Raw genomic sequence first — 14745 nt, 5'->3', positions numbered from 1 at the left:
AGCAAATTAAAACTCATTTTTCTGGCAATTATTCCACAGTTCAGGCCTCGCAGGGTTAAATGAAAAAAGAACTTCAGCTCATAATGCACACACGAGTGCAAACACGAGCAAAACTTGCTATAATACCTGCCTTGTGTTTCCAATTCTGGGTGTTGGACCACTTGGCGGTTTTTTATCATACAAAGCTGACAACCTTTGTGCACTCTACCTTGCCTCCCAGGACAGGCCTGATCCACAGACAGTGCTGTATACGTGGCCTGGTCAGAGCTATGTTGGTTGCATGAAGAGAAGCTACACACCTGGAACTTGTTTCTCTTGTTAGAAGTAATTTAAAAAATCTTTCACAGACCTTATATCTTCATATACAGAAACACACAGTTTCTTTTTATTTTCTTCCTCCATTGTCTTCTAGCTCTTCTTTGCTTCTTACCCTCCTTCTCTCTCCCATTCCCGGCCCGACACACAGCTTCTCCCACAGTGGGTAATGTGAATGGACTGAGTCTCCTGGGTGTCGCGGCCCCCTCTCTAGCCTTGCAGGCAAATCTGCGGCAGCCGCTCAGACGGGAGCAGCACACACGAAGTCTACAGCAGTCTGCAGGGGCAAAGAACAGAACGATGTGAAAGGATGATGATGGGTTTCGTCTTGGACTTGGAGGATTGTATCGCCCGCTGCATGCCGAGCACAGCAGAGCAGGGAGCTGGCTGCTCGGCCAAGGCAGAGCGTTCTTGACAGTGCTTTGTTTTGAATCCACAAGGACTTGACATATGCCTCAAATCGTTTGCTCTCACCATGCTGCAGATCCACGCTCTGCTGTGATCGGAGACAGGACCCTGCTGTCTACTGCTGAGTGTGGGATGTGTGTGTCACTGCAAGTGTGTGCGAGCGCCATATCAAATTGTGTGTCCCCCCGTGTTTGCAGTGCGCATCTGTGGTTCTTGCGTGCGTGACGGGGAGCATAAACAGCCACATCCGACAGTACTGCTGCCTGCTTCACTGCCTATCTCTCTTTGTTCACTTTCCCTTCATGGGGCAGACTCCGCTCTCTAAAGTATAACACGATAAACAAATACTTGACAAATAGAAACATGCAAATCAATAAACCCTGACCTTTTTTAGTCTGTTCCCCTTTGTAGCATTTGAAGTCCTATCCAATTAATTTTCCCACAGCTTCTTAGAAATGAATCTGACAGTTTATCCCCTGAGTTGATTTTGTGGGTCTGATCCAGTCATGTAGCAATGCTAAAACTATATTGTGCATCGATAATTGATTTTCAGCTCATTTCCTGTGTTAGCATGAACTTTTTGATACGATGCTAGCATCTGCATCGATGCTTAACTGTAAAGAAGTTAGGCACTGACCCTATTTATAGAGTAGGGGAGGGACTGTAACTTAAAGATATGAATGTTGTTGAGCCTAAGAGTTAGGCGTGTGGCCACTTTAGTTAACAGTTTTAAAGACAGAGGAAGCTAGCTGAAGCAACTCTGCAAAGCTAAGCTGTGCTGTCATGTTGTTTTAAAGGGGAAGAGGCTTTCTCCTGGTCTTCCCTTTTAAACAAAACATACTTCTTCATTGTTTTTCTAACTTTGCTGCCATGAACATTAACATTTATCATGCTAACTGAGGCCTGTAGACTCTGAGATGTACGTCTTGTTTTTTTTGCTAGTTTTCTAAGCACTGAAGTCTGACCTGGGGTCAGTTTATGCAGAGATCCACTCCTGATCCTGACTGTGGCCTTCTGCTAACATACATCTGAATGCTTCAGATCAGGAAAAGTTTGGAAAGGTGCTCACACTTACCGATGATGATTAATTAAGTGGATTTGATTAGCAGCACCTGGCTGCTGCTCACTCCTTTAATTTCTGTGAAGGCATGTGTATATGTGGATTGAAGTATGGATGCAGCTTGCTAATCACACTTCAGGATAGCGCTGTGCCTTCACAAACAAATGCTGTCTGACTCAAATAAAGCAACATCACTGATTCCAAGTGACAGTAAATTTTTAAACGTTTGATCTATTTTTTCTTCTCAGCAATCTCAGAAAAGGGTGAGTAAGGATGAAAAACAATGAAATATGTTGCGATGCAGTTTTTGATCGGGTGAAGCTTCTGTGAAGCTTTCTTCTTTGAGTATAAGTGACCGTTTTAGTGTCCATATGCATGATAAATTTTAGGAAATGAAGAGATAAAAGTTTACTGTTTCACAAACTACCAAAAATATATTATAATTCAAACTACACATAACCCTTCCGATGTGTATATGTGCATATGTGTGTATTACAGCACAAACTACTAGATTTTGGACAGCTGATTTAAAAATAGGGCAGTCCTCAGAGTTCCTGATTGCCGGTGCATGGCTGCAGCATTTCATGCTACATTAGCCTGGTTTTAAGACTTAATCTACCTATATGAATGTTTTATGCCTAATTTCATGGAGGCGAGTAATAGCTGATGCTGCTTGGGCACTAAAACTATTACCTGGCTGCAGCTGGTGGTATTGAGTGGCATGGGTGAATGCACAGTGCGATTGTGTAGAGACATAACCCTGAAACGAGTAATATAGGAGGTTCACAGTTACAATAAGAGAACAGTGGCGCTGTAGAAAAGATGCGGTGCTTCAATGTAAAAGAGTGACAACTCAAAATAAGACAAGAAAAAGATGTGAAATTATTCTTTGGCAAAAAAAAAAAACGTGTTTTTCAGAGACAAATGCAAAGAAAAAGTTGAAGTCAGTCATGAATTCAAAGCAGATCGCAAAGCTGAAAAAACCCAAGTAACTTTGCTTTTCATATAGCCTGAAACTGTTACATGACCTAGACATTTCAGGTTATATTTTGTCTTGCTTCTTGTTCTGGCATCATTGTGACAGCTTCAGTACATTAAAAAAACTTAGGAAGAAGAACAGAAACAGCCACATTACAAGATGACCAAACAAATCCTAAAATTACAGTCGGAGAAGGAAAAGAAAGTCCCCAGCTTAAGCTTTCCGAACGTAATGTAATCAGTTAAATAAAAAACACCTAACCTGCGTACTGTGGACTCTAAGCTCCTCCTGTTACGGAGTACCAAGGTGGCGTGGTGTAGTACTGCATAATAATGACTTTCACTGCCCTGCAGCAAAGTGCTAATCAAGGCTGTCCCCTAACTCCAATCTAATTGTCCACATCCAGCTGATCAAGCATAGTGGACCTTTCCTTTTTTCAACCCAGTGCTCACTGAGATCATTGATTTGAGAAATGATCCAGTGGACTGTACTAACTCAGCTATGATTGGATGGGCATTTAATAGCATTCAAGGGATGGTTTTGTTGATGTCTGCTGCAGCGCTAATTGCAGCTAATATACTGTGAAGCTTCTACTCCCAAGCTATAGTCGCTGAGAGCGTACACGTAATAGTTTTTATGCCTGCTAGTTTTTTCTTTATTTTATATCAGTGTAAGTAGGAGAAATAACAGAGGGATCTCTCCCAGCTTCCCATTGCCTTTATATGTGAGAAATCCAACAAATATGCAGTTTCTGTGAGGCAATGAAAAGGACTGCTAACTTTTTTTCCCTTTCTTTCATTTATAAAAGGAGCAATTCAAAATCTGGCGTGAGGTCAGAATCCAATTTGAACTGTATATTCCTGGATTTCACACTACGCCCATAATTTGTGTTTTTTTCTTCTCGTTTTTTTAAATATTTCTACTTCTCGTGATGGAGCCCATGCCACACACAGTGCAGTCATCCAGGAGGTGATATTCACTTGTATGTTTACTCAAGCATTCAGCATAATGCATGCAAACCTTATACAAACATCCTCGCGAATGGCCTTCTTGTTGCCTACTTATTAATCTTCCCTCTGCCCATGCCATCAGCTTTAAGGCTGTCTAATGACTCGTAACGAAGGCATGCTCTGTTCTTAATGTGGGCCTACCGGGATCACCCCCATACTCGAACACCAGGCTGTCCACTCATCAGTTCCAAAGGACAACCTTTCCTTCGTCTTTCAAAACACGCTAGTTATGCTATGATTATTATTCTTTGTCTGCGATCCCGCCACTGCAAAACCTGAAAAAGTCTTCATCGATTTCTGTGGTTTGCTGCAGCCAAGCCAGCGTTCTCATCTGCTCTCCCGCCTGTGCCATTGTATCATATTCTAACTTTATCTAAAACACCTCTTTGTTTTTTCTCACTTCCATCCATCAATCCATCCATCCAAAAAAGAAGAAGCCTTATTATTGCCTGAGTCACTCTCCGGGCGAACCTGTCACCTCTATGTTACCTCTGGGTTTGCCCCTACTTCAGGCCCCAGCTCTTTTTCCAGGCCGCATTATTCCATTTAAACTTCAATCCTATTTACAGCCTATCCTTTCCCCTTACCCGCCCGGGGCTATCAAACTATTCATCCAGCGAACTTCATGTCACCCAGCCCTGTCATAAAAGCCGCTGTTGGGATATGTGTGCCGGAGACGTGCATGTTTGCTCGCTCGGTGCACGTAAGGAGTGTTTATGTGCGTGTTGGTGGTGGGGATGTGTGAGTGTGCGTGGTTGTAGTGGTGCGCTTTCATTGTGTGCTGCGTTGTGTAGTGAAAAGAAAGAGATTGTATGTCTATATCTTTATGTTTGTGTTAGTAGCAATGAAGGAATTTATGCGTGTCTGTAACTTTGCAAACTGTGGTCACTCCTTGGAAAGTGAGAGCAGCCGCTCCGTCCTTGACGTTAAAGGACGTGATCGTTTTGACAGTCATAAACGATGCAAATGTTGCACTCTGGCATAGTGGAACATAACTCAGTGACAACATTTGGATACCAATCTCATAACGGCATGTGTGTCAGATGGGGGGAAAAAAATCCTTTATCCATAATGGGGCAATCCCAATTATCATCTTCTCTTAAGAAAATCTACTCTGCTGTCAGATGACTCGTGTTAGAGATCAGTAAAAGGCACTCACGTGAACTGAAGACGTGTTTCGGGGAAGATGCCGTAGAGGGATTTAAAGGAGGAACAAATGGCAGAAGATGGAGGTATAGTCTGAGACCAAAGGTTAGGGGAAAGCACGAGAGTACAGAAGAGATTGATGCACTCCTTTGACAGAAAGAGAGATGACGCGAAAGCAACAGAGAGCGAGAGTTTCAACATGAGCTGTCAACTTATTGCTTAACAGATCCCCCCCGTCTTTGACTTCTTCTCTCATCCCCGGTTTGTGCCCTTGTGGAACCTCCTGCATCAGCCGAAAGGAGAAGCTGGGGAAGAAGAAGGATTAAAGATCTGCCCATCATCACCGTCCTCTTCTCCCCTTGTTTTTGTTGTTGTTGCCTGTTGTTGTTTCTCCCCCCGCCTTTTTAAGTGGCGTCTCCCACCAATTAATCTGGAGGATGCTCCTAATGGGCCGCTGCAGCGACGTTTCAGGCGAGGCTCTTTGGTGTGCTGAAGTCAAGGGGTGCGGGTGATGCAGTGAGACAGGCGAGATGAGGGATAATGTGAGATAGATTGACAAGCACAAGAAGGCATTAGGCAAATGGCATCATTAAAAAGTGCAGTTACCTGAGCCAGGGCTTCATGTGGCGTCAGATGAGAGGGAAAGGGAGAGAGGGAGAAAGAGGGGAACACATTGGGGCTTTGCGCCTCCAGCTTTGCTGCTCTGGTAATTTTGATCTTCTTGCTATTCTTCTCCCGTTTTAATATCCCCCACCACTTGACTTCGGGCTCGCTCATGAGTACAGAGACCAAAGCAGAGGTGCAGCTTCTCGGGCATCCCTCTTTGATGCCACGTGCTCGTTTGTGCCTGCATGCGCACGTGTGCGATAGCCGTGACTTTTAACAGATGATTTATGACCACGGTGAGTGTTTTTTAAATAAAACTGACCAATGACCGCAGTTTAATTCCTGTTGTGTACCCCGTGAAAGCATCGACTCATTGCCACAATGACTCTTATAATACAATCAGTGAGGGTATGTGTGTGCCTACCTGTGAGCATCCCCAGCCTCATGACAATGCTTCGTTCACAAACGGCTGTGTGTGCGTGTGTGTGTGTGTGTGTAATCTCGACATGTATGACCGTCCTCTGTTGGTGCTCTTTGTAAATGGCAGCACAGGCAGCCAAGGAGAAAAGGGAATGTGAAATCATTTGACTGCAGAGATTCCTGCTGGTGTGCCTCTGGCAGCTATTCACACACACACACACACACACACACACACACACACACACACACACACACACACACACACACACACACACACACTGTATTTTATGTTCAGACCACTGTGTTATTGAAATATTATCTCTCTAACCCAGTTTTCTTTACTAGTCCATAATATACACTACAATAGCAGCTGCTGTTGAAACTTCATATCTTGCATAAAAAGGCCTACTGCAACAGGAATGACGGCACCTTATCTTTTCTTCTCAATTGCCGTTCACTCCAAAGGGCACACTGAAACATGTAAGGAGTGTAGTTCAACCTGCTGTTAGACCCCCTCCTTCTGTCCTCTGACTGATTAAAAAAAGCGTTAGATGCAAAAATGCTGCTCTGAAATTTTAAGCAGCGACGAGCCATTTGAGTCCTTTTTGGATTTTACACAGGTGCTGAATGTAAGCAGCGAATGGCTGAAAGGTACAATCTAAATGTTTGCCTGTACTGAAAAAAGAAAATTATTGTAATATGTCAACCGGTAACAAATGATTTAATCCCGTTTAATAAAAAACAGATTTAAGTTACACACAGTGCACAATCATTAGAACTTCAAACTGAGAGAGAAACATTCAAAACATTTCATTGCCTCAAATATAAAAATATAACTCAAATATTTCTTTTTATTGTGTATTTTATTGTGTATTTTTTTAGTACACTAACCATTTAAGTAAACTTCACCGGAGTTTATGGACCAGACTCCGTAAACTTACATGTTTAAGTAGAATTCCTTTTGACATTGTATTAACGTCACAAGATTATATGGAAATTTTACATGTAATCATGACGGGGGGCGACATCTAGCAGCCAGTGACTGGTTATAGCACATTTTCAAGCAGATTTAGTCAGTCAAACATTTATCCCACTCTTAGTCTGATTTGCCAGAATGTCTCATTTATAAGTCAAGATGGCTTTAAAGACATTTTTATTAGGGCTAATTAGCTGTTATTAGCAGTCAAACTCAAGAAACGAAGACTGTATTCATAGTAAAAAGGAAGATTTTCCCAACACGGACGTATTCACCACTGTGAGCATGAAAGCAGAACTACCTAACAACTGTTTCACAGCAGCATAACGACATAATAACAGGTGATAACAGCACCATTACAGATAGATCAAGCTAATCCTCAGAATGGAAAACGGGGGAGGGAACTACTGCGATGTAATATCAGCAGTTATTTGGTGATTTTTGCTCGTGAAAGGAAAAAAAAAAAAAAGCTAATTTGATCGCTCAAACAGCTCATGTGTCACAAATAACCAATATTGTGTCCACAATGCCGTGCGCGTGGATGCGCTTTTGCGGGTGTCTGGGTGTATCGCTTCCAGAGGCCTACACCTGCAGATGAAACGGTTTTCTCATTCCCAGCGTAAATTGGATTCCCGGCGCCGAGCATAGTCCAGGACAGGAGAAATGTTTCTCCCGTGATTGTCACAGACCGACAGCTTGCTTGTCTTTGGGTGCAACAGACCAGTGAATGAATAATGAAATAAATAAAATCAATGCCTCACACATGTTTCAAATCCATAAACCTATCTAATCGGCACAACGGAGAAATGGAAAAGCAGTTGAGGCCTCACTTTCCCAGCGTTCCGCCATTATGTAAATTGAAGCCAATCAAACTGCCGCCATGGAGTAGCTTTGTAATAGAGTGTTGATTAGCTAGGCGGCTTTGAATCAGCCATAAAAAGAGTCATATAAATGGGTAAATTCAGCCTGGCATAATTTAGCCCAGTGAACTTAATTCCACTCTGAAGTCACACTGTGTTATACATAAGCATTATGGTAACCATCAGTGGGAATTCATCTTTTTATCTTTGATGTTATTAGTGGATTTGATGCTAATTCAGCTTTACTTCTCACTGCCGTATCATCTATGGCTGATGATGGCTGGACTTAAAACTATTAATGAACACTACCGCTTACATGCACAACCCTAAGCATGCACTGAGTCCCTTGTTCTATCAGATAACTCTGTTTCAGCTTGTTTTTGTCTTACGTACTGCATGAGTGACACACAATGAAATACAAACTGAGACATGTAAAAAGAACAAACACTGTTTCCTTACTTTCACCTCCTTCGCTCCTTGTGTACCAAACTCTGTTGTACTCCGTCTCTTTGCTCTGCCCTTGTTTGTTTTAATCGTCCCTTCCAGAGTCAAAGATAGGTCTGGCCTGTTTGTGTGTCCTTGTGTGTCCCTCTGTCTCTGCCAAAGACATGTCCATGGTTAGAAATAGGTGAGCGAGCATTTCCTCTAGTTGTGTCCCCTCTGACTTAATGTTGTCCTATTTAGTGTTGTTAGCCAACAATATCACTCTGGCGTTTCCCCTTGGTGACAGTAAACTGCTGTTTCTGTCGACCTTGTTGCACACACCGAGCCGGGCTGCAGTTTATAGTTTGGTCTACTGTGAACGTGCCACTTTGTGTGTCTGTGTAGAGGAGGCATTTAGGTTACTGTATATTTGTGCAGTGACACAGTAAAGATTCTAATGGTGATGCAGCAAAGCTCAAACCCAATTTCTGTCTTGGAAAAAAAACCCAAAACCAAAACAGTGTGTGTTCTTCTACTTAATTAAGCAGCTGCACTCATATTGAACAATTAGACACCACAGAGTTTGTGTTCAGTGCGGGAATACCTCTGACTTTAGAGATATTCCAAACAATATCGCTGCAGTTACTTGTTAACTGTTAGCAGATTAGACATGGGCTTCTCCCATCTCTGAAGAACTGACAAGATGGCTAAAGAGCAGCTGGTTATAAGCTAACATTATGCTAGGTAATGCTAGGCTGGATTGTCCTAAAAATCACACTTTCCCTGATTACTTGATTACATTCGTACATGGTGCAAGAGTTTATTCACTAAGTGTGTGAGTGTGACAATGTTACAGTGACTTCAAAGAAAGTTAATGCTGACTAACAGAGGCTAACAACAGCTACCAGAGGCTAACAACAGCTACCAGAGGCTAACAGCAGCAAAAACAGCAGTGCTTACCAACAGAGAAGTTCAGGATATCCTCAACAACTCTCCTCAGTTTCGCTGTCTTCAGTTAAAAATGAGCTTCACTGATTCTTCGACTAGTATTACAGCCTCCTCCAGAGTACCGGAGCTAGGATTATGCATTTGAATTAAAAGGTAAAAGAACAGAACTAAATTTACTGCATTCTGCAGTCTCCTGAAATCTAGTGGTGAGACTTTACACACTCTATGTTTAAATATTTGATCTAACAGGATTAACAGCTGATGAAGTTCTGTTTTTAGAATTAGTCGGAAAAGGGGAGCATACTGTGAAAGTCTGAGTCCTGGAAATATCATGTCAGCATATGTATTTATTAGGGGTGCAACGATACACAAAATTCACGGTTCGGTTCGGTTCGATACTTTGGTGTCACGGTTCGATATTTTTTCGATACAAAAAAAATGTTCATGCCTTCTTAATTTGTCATTTATTAAAATTATAAATATATATTTTAACTCAAAAGTACAGTTTTTAAATTTAACCCTAACCCTTGTACGTGTTTTTTATTTTGACAGCGAATGCGCACCTGCGGACCACTTATGTGCAGCCCTGGTTATTTAGCTCGTCATATTGCAGCCACAGAAATTATTTTGTCCATGAAACCATAAAGCTGCACTTTCTTTTTGCCTTATAGTCTGATTTGTCATAACTTCTCCGTTTTGTGGTAAGCTTTTCTTTGGCTGTCACTTCTTCACCCTGACCTGTCTTATTTGGCTCAGCAGAACTGAAATGCTTTTACACACTCACTCACATAAGCTCAGCGATTCTCTGCGCGATCAACCTCTCACATGTTTAAGCTTGCTGCGGGAGATTTCACTTGTCATGTTTGCATAGTAAGCTAACGATTAATAAGATGATGTCAGAGGAATTGGTGCACAAATTATCATCACTCACAGATCAGTGCTGTCGCTCTCTATACACAGTTCGCACGATTGCAAAATGAAAGCAAAAAAACAAGCGCAAATTCAAACGCGATTTCAATATGTCACATATTGACAGTGGCTCACCGATGCCAATGACATAATTACCCAGCTACATTTCTGAAAGAATGCAAAAGCATTGACATATATTTTTCTTCCTACAATAGCCCGACTGGAAAAATCGCTAGCTCCGGGACGTCGGGCTAGCGATATTGCAAGCCCTGTATCTGATTGAGGAATCACTCATCTTTGGAAAAGAGAGTTTATTACAGAGAAATGTCTCTTTCCAAAATAAAAGCTATACTATCCGCTTCTTCTGGGCTATATTCTCAGCAGCATAAGGAGAATCATGTGCTAACAGCTGTCTAAATGACTCGGCTAAAGTTAGTAGCATGCTTGTTGTTTTTGTCTTTGCACTAGGATGATGTCGGCGTAAATGTGCAGTCATATTCGTTGTGTTCCCACTAGTGCTTTCAGGTTAATCTCGTTGAAATGACCTTAACGCCACAACACGGCAAATCTCCGTTAACGAGCTACCGCCGATCGCCCCGTGCATGGGGCTAGACGGCCAACACGTTAACGAGCTAACTGCGCTAACACACTAGTTCCCACCCATGTAATTGAGCATTGTGTGGCACATCCAACATACTGTTTTACTTTAGTCCATGACTCGCTTACCTTCAGGGTCATACGCCACATGAAAACCAAAATAATTCCAAACACCACATCTGAATGAGGGTGGGGGAGGTGCCCTGCGCTCTTCCTTCTGACTATGCTGTCTGTGTTGAGCGCTCAGTGGATCTGCGCTCGACAGTGCAGCCTAGGCGGAGTAGTCGAACGCAGATTCACTGAGCGCTCAACACAGACAGCATAGTCAGAAGGAAAGTTGATAAAATAAATTACAAATGTTGTATTGTTCGATACATATGCGTACCGAACCGAAAGCACTGTATCCAACGGTTCAATATCGATACGAATATCGTTGCACCCCTAGTATTTATAACTCACAAGTCAACCTTTATAAGCTAGTTACTCTAAAGATAAGGTACACAGACTTCATAGAGCGTTAAACACAAACCAATGTCAGTACATAAAAAAAAGCTGATATGAAACATAATCCACAAGTTTTTGTTCATGCATGGTGAATGAGCGAGAACTAACACATCCTCAGAGCAGGATTAAGAGCACACTTGTCTTGCTGTCTTACTGAATGACATGGTACTGGAATAAAGTTACTGTGCAGGTTTCATACCTAGGAAAATAAAGCAAAAAATAAATCATAAATTAATATATTACATCTTTCTTTTACTATAAAAACACCAGGTTTATTCACCTGCGGTCTCTAAAACATTCATCGTGCTGTTTTCCATCTGAAAATTTGTTTGGGAAAATCTTTTTGTGAAGGGTGGAATAAGCGGGTCAGAGTTTCATTTTGATGAATGGATTCTTTAAACAATTAGCACAATATTATTTAACCCTTAACTGTGACATTTCATTTCTCTGTAACTCAGATTGCTGCTCATAGACCGTGGATATAGAGACAGCCACTGTGGCATTCACAGTCCAAACAATTGCCAGTATAAAACATGGACATAGCTTTTGGGTCAGAAAAATTAGGCTAATGCAGAACCTGCGTTCTGTCTGAAGGCCACCAGATGGCGATAGCTGTAGTTGCTGGTTCTATAGAAGTCTTTCTGAGCTGACCTATGTGAACCAATGGCTGACTTCACGGGCTTTAGGGGGCGTACTAAATATAAGATAAGTAAAGAGTATCTAAAGCTTAGAAACTTAGTGTCAAAACACAAACACAATAAATGTTTGTGTTTTGTTTGCTGCCATTCTTTTCTTTTCTGCACAGTTCTATTAGACGAGCTACAAAACACAAACAGCACAAACATAGCAGACAACACGTAGCAGGCAGTGATTGGCTATAGCACCCTGCACCGGCAGACCTGCCAATCAGAGCAGCCAGACCCCTAATCTTAAGCTTTAAAAGTACCCAAAAGGATAAGCTATAAACAATATTCAGCCACCTTATAGTTGTTAAACAGAAAGACACTACCCATAGAGCCCAGAAATGCTTTTGTGTCAGGCTGTAAATATGTTTTCCTGATGCAGTTTGGTAAGGCATTTTGAAATCTACAGGGACTGCCAGCCTCAAGGGGCCATTAGAGGAACTGCAGCTTTTGCCACTTTATATTTCCACCTGCTGCTTAGAATTGCAGTGAGAGCAAATATCTATTTCAGAAAGTCATTTCCTTTTCCCCCCCTTTCACCCTGCATCTGTAGAGCTTTCCTTTTCTCACTGCCTATATATAAAGCCACTTTGTATGGATCGTGCATATCTACAGGCGGCACACCTTGCTGTACACATATCATTTGGTCTGGTGGCATCAGAGCCAGAAGACAGAAATCACACTCTCAAAAAGACACACACACACATTCACAGAGATACATATTTGCCTCCTGAGGTCTTCTCCCCGTTCTTTCATCTTTTATTCAAAAGTGCTGAGCAGGAATAAAAAGAATTGGACAATCCAGTCAGAATGAAGTGACGGAGAGGAAGGTGGTCTCTGCGTGTGTGTCTGTAGGTGGTGATGGTGCTGAAGACGCATTTGCAAACTCATCGTTTTTTCTCTCTGCTTTGCCTGCTGTCGGCAGGGGGGGGGCCTCTAATCACGTTTTTAGTAGTATTTACTAATGTTTCATTCATTAAGCTTCAGCAGCCACAGGAGAGACATCATCATCCATCCACCAAAGTGGAGGTTATTATCGCCTTAAATCATCTCACAGCGTACCTGTTTGGTCGGCTGTCACAGGCCGACAAAGGCCAGACCCTGTAAACCCCCGAGGGAGAGAACTGTCACTCTGCCTCCCTCAGTTTCCTTCACATTACTCTCCCCCTTTTCTTTCTTTCTTTCTTTCTTTCTTTCTTTCTTTCTTTCTTTCTTTCTTTCTTTCTTTCTTTCTTTCTTCCTTCCTAATGAGGACCTTCTTCTCGAGTATTTTCTGTCCAGGCATCAGGGCCAACAATTGTCCTTGCAGCACCAAATATGCTTTGTCTATGAATCTGCCCTCTAGCGAGAGGGCACAGTTTGCCCCTTTCTCTCCATCTTCACTCTGTTCTCTCATCCTCCCTCCATCCTCTATTCATCTCTGCCTCCCTCTCCCTCTTTCTCTCCCTGCAATCCTTCACTTTTGGCTGTTCGGCACAGCAATTATCGCCCCACCTCGCTTTGCGGTGACCTCTGAGATGATTAAGTGAGATTACCTGTACAGTACTGGTGTGAGAAGCATGCTGTGAGACAGTTTGTCTAATGTATGTGTGTGTGTGTGTGTGTGTGTGTGTGTGTGCATGGGATACAGTAGCTACAGTCATCTTTAGCCACAGGGCAGGTGAGCCCCTACAGTTTCTGTATGGCTGGCTGCTTACAGTACAGTGCGTTACAGTGATTTGTAGCCTGCCACAGAGGGGCTTATAATCTGAGGCCTAAATGAACTGATTAAAGTGGAAGAGGGAAAAAGTAAAACAACTGTTTCTTATGTGCACAGACGTACCCACAAACACCTCGCAGCCTGATGCAGATACACCGGGACACCTTTAAATGTGGTCCAATTGCTGCAAGAGATGAAGATGGCGTTTCATACCTGCTCCATGAGAGCTTCCTCACAAAGATATAAAAATATACAGCCTAGAATAGAATCTGAAGTCCTTCCACAAACGCCAATTTAAAGGCCCATGTCTTCACTTGGGCAATTGTTGGTTCCCCGCTTTCATTACAATATGCCTCTCATTAGGTGTCCGTTGCTCAGCACCACCTCCGGGTGGAACTTATACTAATGAGGACACTACATCTAACGAACATCCTCCTCCCTCTGTCCTTAATTACAGCGCTATGCCTCTCCCCGAGCCAACACAGCACCCAGTATCGCAGCAAACCCCTGCTGAAACACAAGCACCACAAACCTCTTTGTCCCCGAGAGCCGAAACCGAAGACACACGTCTGTGTCCGCCACACCATGTTTGGAGGGTGTAGCAGCGAGGCTGCGTATGCCCGTCTTTGTGTAGGGAAGCGAGTGTTTGTTCATTACACGGTGAGCTGTGCCATTATTTGATATAAGCTGAAACAAGCTGTAGGCTCCTGGGTAGATTGGTGATTAAACATGCAGTTACAAGTGCACGTATGACAGCGGATAATAGCTTAATAAGGAATATAATGAGTGTTTACATACTGATGGGAATGACTTGGTTTATACTTTGTAGACCATAAAGTTTTCTTATCATTTCTCCTTTAAAGTTGAAGTTGCGCTCATAGTTTGGCCTTCAGAAAGTGATAAGAGGGTGGGGGCAATCAGCTAGTGTTAAAAAAAGAAGTTAAAATTACTTTTTGGTTAATAACAATAGAATATAAAAAGTAGCATGTCTCATCTTTGGATGGATGAGACGTATTTGCGCAGAATGGCACAACTTCAGACAGAACCTCATCATCCCTGCTTCCTGTTTCATTTGAGAATCAACACACTATAAAAGAAATGCAAACTGACACTTATATGACAGTGAAGGAGGTCGACTCAGAACAATATACCACGATGCTTAATAATACCTCTAGTAGAGGAATGACGTTTCTGTCAGTTTT

The 14745-nt window shown here is 42.4% G+C and overlaps 1 long non-coding RNA gene across 1 annotated transcript; it reads right to left on the bottom strand.

Annotated features, from left to right (window-relative positions):
- Nucleotides 1-361: 361 nt before the first annotated feature.
- LOC146567533 (uncharacterized) lies at nt 362-10894 on the bottom strand. The gene is made up of 3 exons (XR_014893770.1): nt 10787-10894; nt 8240-8377; nt 362-592 (listed from the first exon to the last, which is right to left on the bottom strand). It is a non-coding gene; the product is annotated as an uncharacterized LOC146567533 (long non-coding RNA).
- Nucleotides 10895-14745: the final 3851 nt, after the last annotated feature.

This window comes from Mchenga conophoros, linkage group LG9 (assembly GCF_057382185.1).
Source record: "Mchenga conophoros isolate Kocher_MC1m ecotype Shallow Benthic linkage group LG9, M_conophoros_male_GT1.1, whole genome shotgun sequence".
Taxonomy (NCBI): domain Eukaryota; kingdom Metazoa; phylum Chordata; class Actinopteri; order Cichliformes; family Cichlidae; genus Mchenga; species Mchenga conophoros.
This window is presented reverse-complemented; position numbering and strand designations above follow the sequence as displayed.